This window comes from Bactrocera dorsalis, chromosome 2, assembly GCF_023373825.1.
Source record: "Bactrocera dorsalis isolate Fly_Bdor chromosome 2, ASM2337382v1, whole genome shotgun sequence".
NCBI lineage: Eukaryota > Metazoa > Arthropoda > Insecta > Diptera > Tephritidae > Bactrocera > Bactrocera dorsalis.
In genome coordinates, this window is record NC_064304.1 from 79,463,648 (window position 1) to 79,474,219 (window position 10,572).

Below are 10,572 nucleotides of genomic sequence, written 5' to 3' on the forward strand. Positions count from 1 at the left end.
CCACCGTAAAATTTTGGGCAACTGAATTTAAACGTGGTCGCAGGAGCTTGGAAGATGATGAACGTCCTGGGCGTCCAAAAACTGTAACCACTAATGATAACATCGCTTAAGTTCATCAATTGGTACTAGACGACCGCCGGATTAAAGTTAGGGAAATAGCTGAGATTATGAAGATGTCAAAAGAAACTGTTTGTCACATATTAAACCAAGATTTGGGCATGAGAAAGCTGTCCGCGCGTTGGGTGCCGCGTTTGCTTACGCTAGACCACAAAGATGCGCGCATGAACATTTCCAGCGCTCTGTTGGCTCAGTTTAGAGGCAATAAGACCGAGTTTTGGCGCCGATTGATAACTGTGGACGAAACTTGGATTCATCATTATACGCCCGAAACAAAAATCCAATCTAAACAGTGGATTGAAAAGGGGGAACCAGCCGCAAAAAAACCTAAAGCTGTGTATTCGGCTGGGAAAGTGATGGCGAGTGTTTTTTGGGACAGCCATGGAATTATTTAATATCAACAGTCGCCATGGCGAAAATCCACGAATTGCGGTTCGAACTGCTTGACCATCCACCTTATTCACCGGATCTAGCACCAAGCGCCTTTTTTTTGTTTCCTCAACTTAAAACTGCGCTCGGCGGCCAGAGATTTTCGTCAAATGAGGAGGCAATCTCTTTCGTGAACTCGTATTTTGCAGACAAAGACGCCAAGTACTATTTGGAAGGGTTGCAGAGATGGGAGCATCGCTGGGAGAAGTGTGTGGAGTTACAAGGAGACTATGTAGAAAAATAAAAAAAAAAATTTGAAAAAGTCGCGTGCATCATGGTTAGGTCGGTTATTTATCGGACAGCCCTCGTACATACGTATACATTGACTTTACGCGACTTGGATATATTTATTTGATCATGTACAACTTTCCTATTTATTCATGGATTTTGTTCGTTGGTAGCTTAGTTTTTTATAAAGAAACAGGACTTCATATAAAATAAAAAAAAAAAATTTTAAATATCTTTTGTTTTAAAATTTTTTCCTTGCCAAAGTTTATTTTTTTTTTAATTTTTTCATAAATATGTAATAAACACGAAGTGGTTAATCAATTTCTCAGAAATTATAAGGCCTATGGAAAAATGGAGTAGACAATATTTTTAGGAAATTTCATTCGCTTTTATTTTCTATGATTTGCAGTAAGATTGCTCAACATTAAATGAAGACACCTTTCTTTTTGGTCGAATAACGGTAAATTGCAAATATCTCAAAAACGTATCCATAAAAAAAATTTACTCGATTTTCGAAATCAGCGAGCCATTTCACATACAAATCGGATAGTGGCATCCGTGGAACAAAAAACAAATTCAAATTTGTGATCCAGTGTAATCGCAAACACCCCTACAAAACGGGAGTAACCAATTCACAAATAAACTTTAAAGTTTACTTTTTTGCTAATACATATTCATTCAAACGAAAGTTTTGAATGCGTTAGAATGAGATGCACATATTGGCAATGAATCCGTTGCCGCCATTGGAAGAAAAATTTGAAGCATTGTAAATTATTTAAAGAGCGTCAGGTAAGTTGCAAAATATGTTATTATTTATGATTAGAATCTTTTGTGAACAAGAAAAAGCGAATAATTGGAAGACTTATTGAAATTTTATGCAGCCACACATATATGTATGTATGTATTTCCTTGATTAATCTTATAATTTGCATTAGCAGTCTTGTACAATTGCGTAATTGCGATCAACTCAAATCTGCCACTAATAGTAACAGATTCACAGGCTAGTTCAATAAGAAAAAGCTTAAAGATGCAGTTAATAGCGATATTAACAGATCTTCGGCCGCTACATGAAATCACAGTAAGTTTTTAATTTCCTTTCGAAGGGGTGGTTTTATGAGCATAATCAAGAATAATTAAAAAAAAAATTTTTTTTGACCAACCGTTTTCTTGATATGAACTGGTCGAAAAATCGACAGCTGGCCAAAAACCGTCAAGTATGAAAAAATATATTTTTTTTGTTTTATTTTCGTTAAGAAAAATTTAATGATTTTAGTTCAAATTATTTGCTTTTATTTAAACGATATGTATTTTTTTTATATAATACATTTATATTGTACAAACGTAAATATAAAAATTTTGATGATATTCATCAAAACATTTAGTATGTAAATAAACGTTACACTTTTTGCAAGTAAAAATAGTATGTTTCTTGCATAACTTACAGCGCCGATATTTACGAGTATTTTCAAGACTTCTCATGACGGCGTGTACCTTTTCGTTGATCCGAGAGAGGTTCGACGGATGTCCAGAGTCCTCATCTTCATCTCCATTCTCGTAATCTTCCTTATTGCCGTAAGTCAACAAATGGTTTGTGACTTCAGATCGAAAATCAATTTGTGAAAGTGGTTTCGCCTTTTGAAATTTTGCTAACATACATTGACCATTGCGTTACCAAGAGCATTAATCCAAATTGGCCACCACCATTTTTTTTCTCGTATACATATCCGATAGTTGGCCACAGCATTGTCATGAAGATCCACTCCACCCATACCGTGATTATATTCTTGTAATACTTTGGGCTGTGGAATGGTGATACATAGTTTTCTTTTGCTTCCGACAATCAGCCCTATCACGCAATCCATCGTAGCAAAGCTACGAATACGAATGCCCGCTACGAATACGAACAATTTGCTATCATTGAATTCATGTGAATTCGAAACTTTTGTTGCCAGACTAAATTTTGAATTTTTGCATTTCAAAATCAGCTGTGTAGAAGAAAAAATAAAAATTAGGATTAATAAAAGTGGAAACGTTTATATTCAAATTGATTTTACGAACAAAAAATATGTATTCGCTAACGTTTTCATTTATGTTGCTTGAGGAAGAACGTGAGAGAAGTCGGCGTGATATAAAAATTCACCGAAAATCACTGAGGGACAGAAGTAACCCTTTCGATGTGAACGAAACAATGTACAGTTCATAAATCCATAAAAATTCATTGTTAAATTTTATTAAAATTATTTTTCTAACACAGGTTTATTAAAAACTATCGCTTAAATAAGGCGGCCTTTACGTATGTCCTCGATGTTCTAGAGGAATTGCAAGTTCTTCAAGATCGTCGTCTATATCTTTATATATTCCAATGGCTCAGTCAACATTTTGTTGCATCTTAAAAGAAGTATTGGGATTGCTTCAGTCTCATTTGTGCCCTCAGTGGATAAACCTCGATTTAAGTGATGTTGAAAAAAGGGAAGCGAAAAAGGATTTTTTTCAGAAATACGGATTTCCAGGCGCGATTTTATGTGTAGACACATATTAAAATCGTTGCCCCAACTAAAGATAAGTTTCTCTATTATAACCGCAAAGGATACTTTAGTATCAATGCCATGATTGTAAGTTTGGTGACAAATTCGCATTTCAAACATCTTAATCAATGTTTTGCAGATATCTGACAATAAAATGAAAATACGTTATGTGAATGTTCAGTTTCCTGGTAGCAATCATGACTCTCACATATGGAAATTTATTTCTCCGTTAGCACAAACCTGTCGTACAAAAATTCCGCTAAACTTAAAAATTTTCCGTTCCGAGTGAATTCAGTGAACGCAACTCTACGAATTTCGAACTTACTTTCGGAACTGTTCGAATTGCATGATAGCAGTTTCGTAACTTTCCCGAAAAAACACTCTACGATGGATTGCGTGATAGGGCTGAATATCTTTTAGCATATACCATTGGTTCGGCTGTGGAGTTATTAGTAATAACATTGACGACAGCGTTATCGTTCCACCGTACAGTCAATATTTCTTGTTGACCATCGAGTAGCTGGTCAAATGCCCCGCTTTTCTCTTTTTTTTAATTCCTCAAGGGCGATTTTGCCATCCTATTTTCACGTATAGTACCGGTTGCAAAAAATGGACGCTCATTCAATAAGATAGATGATAGGATGAAAAAAAATTGTCAAAGAAAATAATAAGGCAGTCGGGGTCAGTTACGTTAGCAAGCAAATCTAAAACAGTTTGTGCTCCTAGACCGATATTCTTATCGGGAGGATTTGCTGCACCCCCATATAGTATACTAGAAAATAGATATCCACTTTCTGAAAATAAACACCACGACTGAAATCCAAAACGAATCGGTTTTCCTTTGATAAACATTTTGCATGAGTGTCGACCAAAGTATGGAATCATCTGTTTGTCTACGGAAAGAATATGGCTAAAAACTCCGAACTGCATAAATTTTTTATTGAGAGCATCAATAAGCGGGCGAACCTTGGCAAAACGATCTATTGTATTTAAATCGGTGTTATCAGCGAGATGTAAGAACCGTTTTATTATTTTAAATCGATTACGACTCAACGCTTGTTTTACAATTGGAATTCCCATGTCGGGCCGAACAGACCAATAATGGTCAATATGAGGCAAGGTGTGATACAATGTACAAACAAAAATGTACAAAATACCAATGAACCTACGTATTTCCACTGGCGAGACGTTAATGGCAGCATTGTGTGGATTCGCATATTCGTTTGTGAAATGCGTTATCTCTGCAATTATTAATTTATCAAAATACAACGAGAAAATATCATACGGAGATTTAGAGCCTGCAAAAAAGTTAAGTATGAATAAATACTCGTATACGTATATAAGTATATATATGACTTTATGCATATATAGAAATTGCAATTTAAACGAAATAGCTAGAAATAGTTAATCAATTGCTTACCAATTTCAGAAAAAATTCTTCCATTTTGAAAGCTTCGATGTTAATTGGCGTTCGGCTGTATTCAAAATTTCTTGGTTTTCGCCATACGGGGACAGCAAAATCAGATTTTCTCTTAAATCCGCCAGTTATCATAGCATTTCCATGTGCATTAGATGTTGATGGATTTTCAGTTTCACTGAGTTCATTACCTACATCCTGAATGTTTTCTCCTTCCAATGAGTATTGTAGTTCAACATGACCAGCGATTTCATTTAAAAGATCATCATTGTTGTCATTCAGATTAATCCGGTCATCGTCCAGATCTTCATCTGTCATACACTCCACATGAGGTGGTGGAATGTATACGACGTCGACATCTGTTGCATTCAATACAGCTTGATCCTCCTCGTCATCTCAAGATGGCTCATTTAAAATGGCCATAATTTCACTAAGTTTTATTGCTTTACGAATCGGCATTATCTTCACCAATTGATTTTATTGTACTACGCAAGTTCGTAATCTTTCTTTTTGCAATAACAAAAGCAAACAGAATCAATTCGGGGAACTCCCTTTTTAATTTTACGTTACGATAGTCAGAGGGAGACAAATATATAAGACGAAAAGGTTACATGCGGACAGGTGATGCCAGACTTAAAACGATAAAAGTATAAAATCCGAAAAAACTAAAGCAAGGGCCATTAAATATTTGATATTTTGAAGATATATACTTGCCTTTTACTAAATAATAACAAAAATCATGCTTGAAAAAATTTTGTCCTACTTGACGATTTCTGGCCAGTGGTCGATTTTTCGACTACAAAAGAGTATGTAGTTTTAAAAGTTAAAAAAATTGTAATATTGAGGTGAGTTTCTTTTGGTTGTTAAAAAGTTGATCTCTTGTCTTCGTATACAATTAAAAATAAAAACCATTTTTTTTTGTTTTCAAAAAATAATTTTTTTTATGATTCTACCAAATTTTTCATTTAATGTTTTAACTGAAAAAAACTATCCTTTATGTTTTAATAAAATTCAGAATTTAATTTTGCTGAAAACAAATCACGAAAATAGCACTTGGCTTCAGAAATATGGACCTCCAAAGTTGATGGTCGAAAAATCGACCAGCGGCCGAATATGGGTTAAAAAATCGCTGATCCTACGAATATCATGCAACAACTTAACTCGAAAAGACAAGGCAACAATAAAATTACGTGAAAACATGGAGAGAGTTAAAAGTGAACAAGAACCGATAGATATACATACATACATACAAATGCATTGAATGAAAATACATTATCTGCCGGGAACTGTTACAGTAATGTTAGTTGTTAGTGTAATATTTGTATATGTATAAACAAAGAACAGTTTCATTCTTTCCAATCGCTTATAGTGAATGCAGAACAAAATATATACATACATATGTATTACAAAATTGGGGCATGGCGAAAAGAAAATCTTAACGTTTTTATGTTACATCGTATAGCAACCAAGGCAGCGGTAAGCTGAGACTCGGGTACATGTAAGTACCAGCTGGTGTCTAGCTACATATTATACACATACGAGGTGTGTTCAAAAAGTATCGCGAATTTTGAATTTTCGCGGGTTACGTATATTCGAATTTCGAATTTTTTGTGGCGTTATGTTGGTACTCATGTCTCTCACTTATGCCGACAAGCTCGGCCATTTTGAATGTTCATTTAATTGTTGACAGCTGCTCTGCTTGCACGTGTTTTGGATCGTCTTCGATTTTTACCTATCAAAAAAATTGCACCACGATAACGCCCCTGCTCACACATCGTTGCTTGTGCGCGACTTTTTGGCCAAAAACAACACACTAATGATGCCGCAGCCACCGTATTCCCCAGATCTGGCCCCCTGTGACTTTTTCTTGTTCCCTAAACTGGAGAGGCCCATGAAAGGACGACGTTACGCTTCTCTTGACGAGATAAAGACGGCATCGAAGGAGGAGCTGAAGAAGATAAAAATAAAATGATTTTTTGAAGTGCTTCGAAGATTGGAAAAACCGTTGGCACAAGTGTATAATATCTCATGGGGATTACTTTGAAGGGGACAAAATAGATATTCATGAATAAATAAATAATTTTTGAAAAAACACAAAATTCGCGATACTTTTTGAACACACCTCGTATGTATGCTATACGTTGAGGAGCTTGTACCATCACAACTAGTAAAAGAGTTAGTACAGGAAAGCGAGGCATTAAACGCACATCACACAATATGGGGCAGCACAAATGTCAATGATAGGTACTAAGCTTCTGTTTTGCAACAGAGGTAGCATGCACCGTTTATCACATAACATTGACAAGATGTGCTAGATATTACACTTGTGTCGTAGGAACTGGTAATTGAGGCGATCCATTTTAGAGTTCGTGAGAAACATTCTGTTTCACCGAGAGTCAACAATTTCAGATATTATAGTTAAAAGAACTGGCAGTTGCATTTACATGAGCTGAAAAAACGTCTTCCTATGACTCCGCGATTTTTACCCAAGCATAAGGAAGACGCAGACATTCTCGTTAAACGATGCACGGAATTTTGCCGGCAAGTATTAAAAGTCTCACGTGTATTCTAAAGGAAAATCGACAGAAACAGCAATAAGCTCAGTGGTAAAGTGGTTAAAGAATACACCCTATTTACCTTCTTAGACATAGAAGGCGCTTTTATTTATCATCCAACTAGGTGTTATACAAAGCGCTCTTAAAGACTTGGAGATCTTTGAGCCTCTTAGAAAATTAATTGAACAGATGCACACGAAAAGTCAATAATTCCAACGCTCCTGGCTTAAACGATCTACAGATCCGTTCAAAGGGGTACACCACCTACTACTACACCACTGTTTTTCGAAATATAATTGAATTGAAATGCCAATATGCCAGAGAAGAGTGGGAAAGGAGCTCTAAACAAGGACTATCCCTCCTTCCTTTGTAACTGTGCTAGCCTAGTGATATGCTTGGTAACTGTGAAGCAGACGAATTAGCCAGAACTGGCACTACCATACAATTAGACTCAAAAAATGTATTAAGGGGGAGCCTGATTTAGAAGCTTCAAAAAATCGATTTTTTTTGCTTAAATCTCTTTAAAAATAATCTAAGAATTTGTCCCCAAAGTTTTAGATGGGAATTTGAAATATTTTCGAAGCTAGAAGGAAAGTAGTGACTGAGCGTCTAGCAGATATATTTATGAGTGATTGGGCAGAAAGCGAAAGTTTTGACTCTCGGTTTTTCATTTTTACGATGACAAACATGAACATATTTTTGAACAACATGAAGTAAAACTTTTTTGGTCAAGAACCACTTTTTTAAATTTTCTAAATTTGTAAATTTTCTAAAATTTTACACTTTTTTTGGAATTTTTTTAGTTTAACTATAAGATCAATTATTAAAAAATATGAATCTTTTTGAATTTTGGTTTCCGATAAAAATTGCGACTTGCATCCTCCCCGCCGTCCGACAAATAAACATGCGAGATGCATAGGGAAATTGCTTCCCAAAGGCAGAATATCAAAGATTTCGTCTCCAAAAAAATTGTGAATGATGTTTAAATATGTAACTATAAACCCTAGAAATTTTGCTTTAATCACTTATTTCTTTCCCTCTCAAAAAAATTCTAAAAAAAAACGATTTTTTGAAGCCTCTAAATCAGGCTCACCCCTTAACATGTCTCTAGCCACTTGTAGATATTTAATCGACGAACATATTATAAATTTAGCTGAGTCATTTGAAAACGTGGCATGAATGGAATATGAGTTCCACATGTCAACTATTAAAATTCAAAGGGAATAAAATAAGAATTTTAGTAGCGTGATGGCAGGTCACTGTCTAATTAGCAGAAATGCCAGTAGACTACATACATAGGTCCATAACTATTGTAGAAATTGTCAGGACGTAGAAAAAAAAGAGTCAGTAAATCATTTCTTTGCGAATGCAAGGTTCTGTACAGAGAAAGAATCGCAACTATCGGTCGAGGACTCTGTATAATGTTTTATAGGTTGCAAATAAAAAGGTACATGTACTGATGAACTTCAACAGAAACGCTCTTAATAGAGCAAGGGAATATTAGTTCCGGTGCTATTCCAATGTGCATTCTAGACTACGTCGCCAGGCATTCACTCTGCCACTTGCATCCATAGTCTGGTCAGCGTACGGTTCTAAGTCGTTGATGTAATCATGAACAAAGATGATTTCTATGAGCCTCAAACCGGAACCGCAAGACACTCTGCCCAAAAAACCTAGGAGGAGTGAAGGCGAAAAAAGCAACTCAACAACAGAAATTTCTTACATTTCTGCGATGTAGCCAGAGACAGTCTACAGGTAGATATTATAGACAGCAACTCACCAAGCACAGTGCAGGAACGATGGGTGGAGATCCATGTCAGATTTTCGAGTATGGAGCTAAGCTATGTACCCCACCCAGAGCTTCACTCCTCTGAAACCCTTAGGGGTTACAGGGCCATCAAGTGCGCATACCAGGCCTCTCTGGATTTCCTAACGGGCTTTTGTAGGCCTCCAACTGAGGCTTATATCTGCCAAGGAGATCCCAAAAAGACCTCGTGCTCACATTTGGCTGCCCCCCTAGAAGAGCCAAGCGAAAAACTCTTTAGGTGCATCAAGCTGCAAAATAAAGCTATCCAGGTATAGATGAATGGCAGCTAATAAAGAAGGAGAAGCCAAATAAAGCAAGCAGGCCAATTCTAGAGGCTATTTGCGATGAGTCAAGGTCAGGAAGGCGAAGGCAACACGGAAGAGGTCGACAACGCCAGCCAGCTGCTACCGAATGTGGACATCAAAGAATCCCTAGATGAGCAATAGCCTTAGATGTGCGCAAATAAACCTGCAGCACTCGAAGAGTGCTACAGCAAAACAGACAACTTTCTTAAATGACAGGGGCATCGATATCATCCTTATACAGTAGCCCTGGATTAATGAAGACATCATTATAGGGCTAAACAGCTGGAATTACAATATTTTTTACAAACGTATCGAAGGTAAACCAAGGGCATGCATTCTTATCAATAAAAGTATGAATGTGTTACTTTGTCCAAATTACAGTACAGCAGATATCACGGTGGTAAAGGTGGATCAAAAGAAGAACCATTTTGAGGACAACAAAAAAGATGATGTCCTAATAGGTTGTGATGCCAACGCAAGGCACACCTTGTGGGGAAGCTCCAGTATAAACATCAGAGATGAGTCACTCTTACAATATATTTTAAATAGCAATTTGAGCATATGCAAAAAGGGCGACATGCCGACTTTTATTTTCCCAAGCTCTGAAAGGGTTGGCAGGAAGTGCTGGACCTCACGATATCAACAGACACATACAGTGGCGGACAAAACTCTACGTACGACCCCTTTTCCTTAAATTTAACAAATTCTGTAGGATGAGAAGGAAAAGTAATGATGCAGGGTTGTTTTAAATTTTATTATTGTCTAACAAATAACAAAAAAGTACTAATACTCCAATATTAACTTTTAAAGTTACTCACTTAAAACTGAAAAAAGGCATTGACAAAAGCTTACATACGTTTTATTAATTTCACTCTTTTCGCTATTTTTTTCTGCTGCTCTACTTTGTATTATTCTCGGAATTTATTGTATTTTGGCATTTTAAAAAGTGTGTACGACCGGAAAAATGGCTCCACGCAAAGAAATTTCTGTGGATGTGTGAAATTTAGTTATTAAACATAGAAATGAGAATAAATCATTTGGCGAAATAGCAAAATTATTATGTTTGAGCAAATCGACGGTGCAGACCATATTTAATAACTTTAAAAAATCAAATTCCATCGAGAGTAAGCCGCGCACTGGCCGTCCGAAGAAGCTTAACCGCAGAGACGTTTCATTCATTCGCAAAGTA

The 10,572-nt window shown here is 36.2% G+C and overlaps 1 long non-coding RNA gene across 1 annotated transcript; it reads right to left on the reverse strand.

The window, feature by feature from the left end:
• Positions 1-2,988: 2,988 nt before the first annotated feature.
• Positions 2,989-5,475, reverse strand: LOC125776508 (uncharacterized). Its single transcript, XR_007421773.1, has 2 exons — positions 4,720-5,475; positions 2,989-4,597 (listed from the first exon to the last, which is right to left on the reverse strand). It is a non-coding gene; the product is annotated as an uncharacterized LOC125776508 (long non-coding RNA).
• Positions 5,476-10,572: the final 5,097 nt, after the last annotated feature.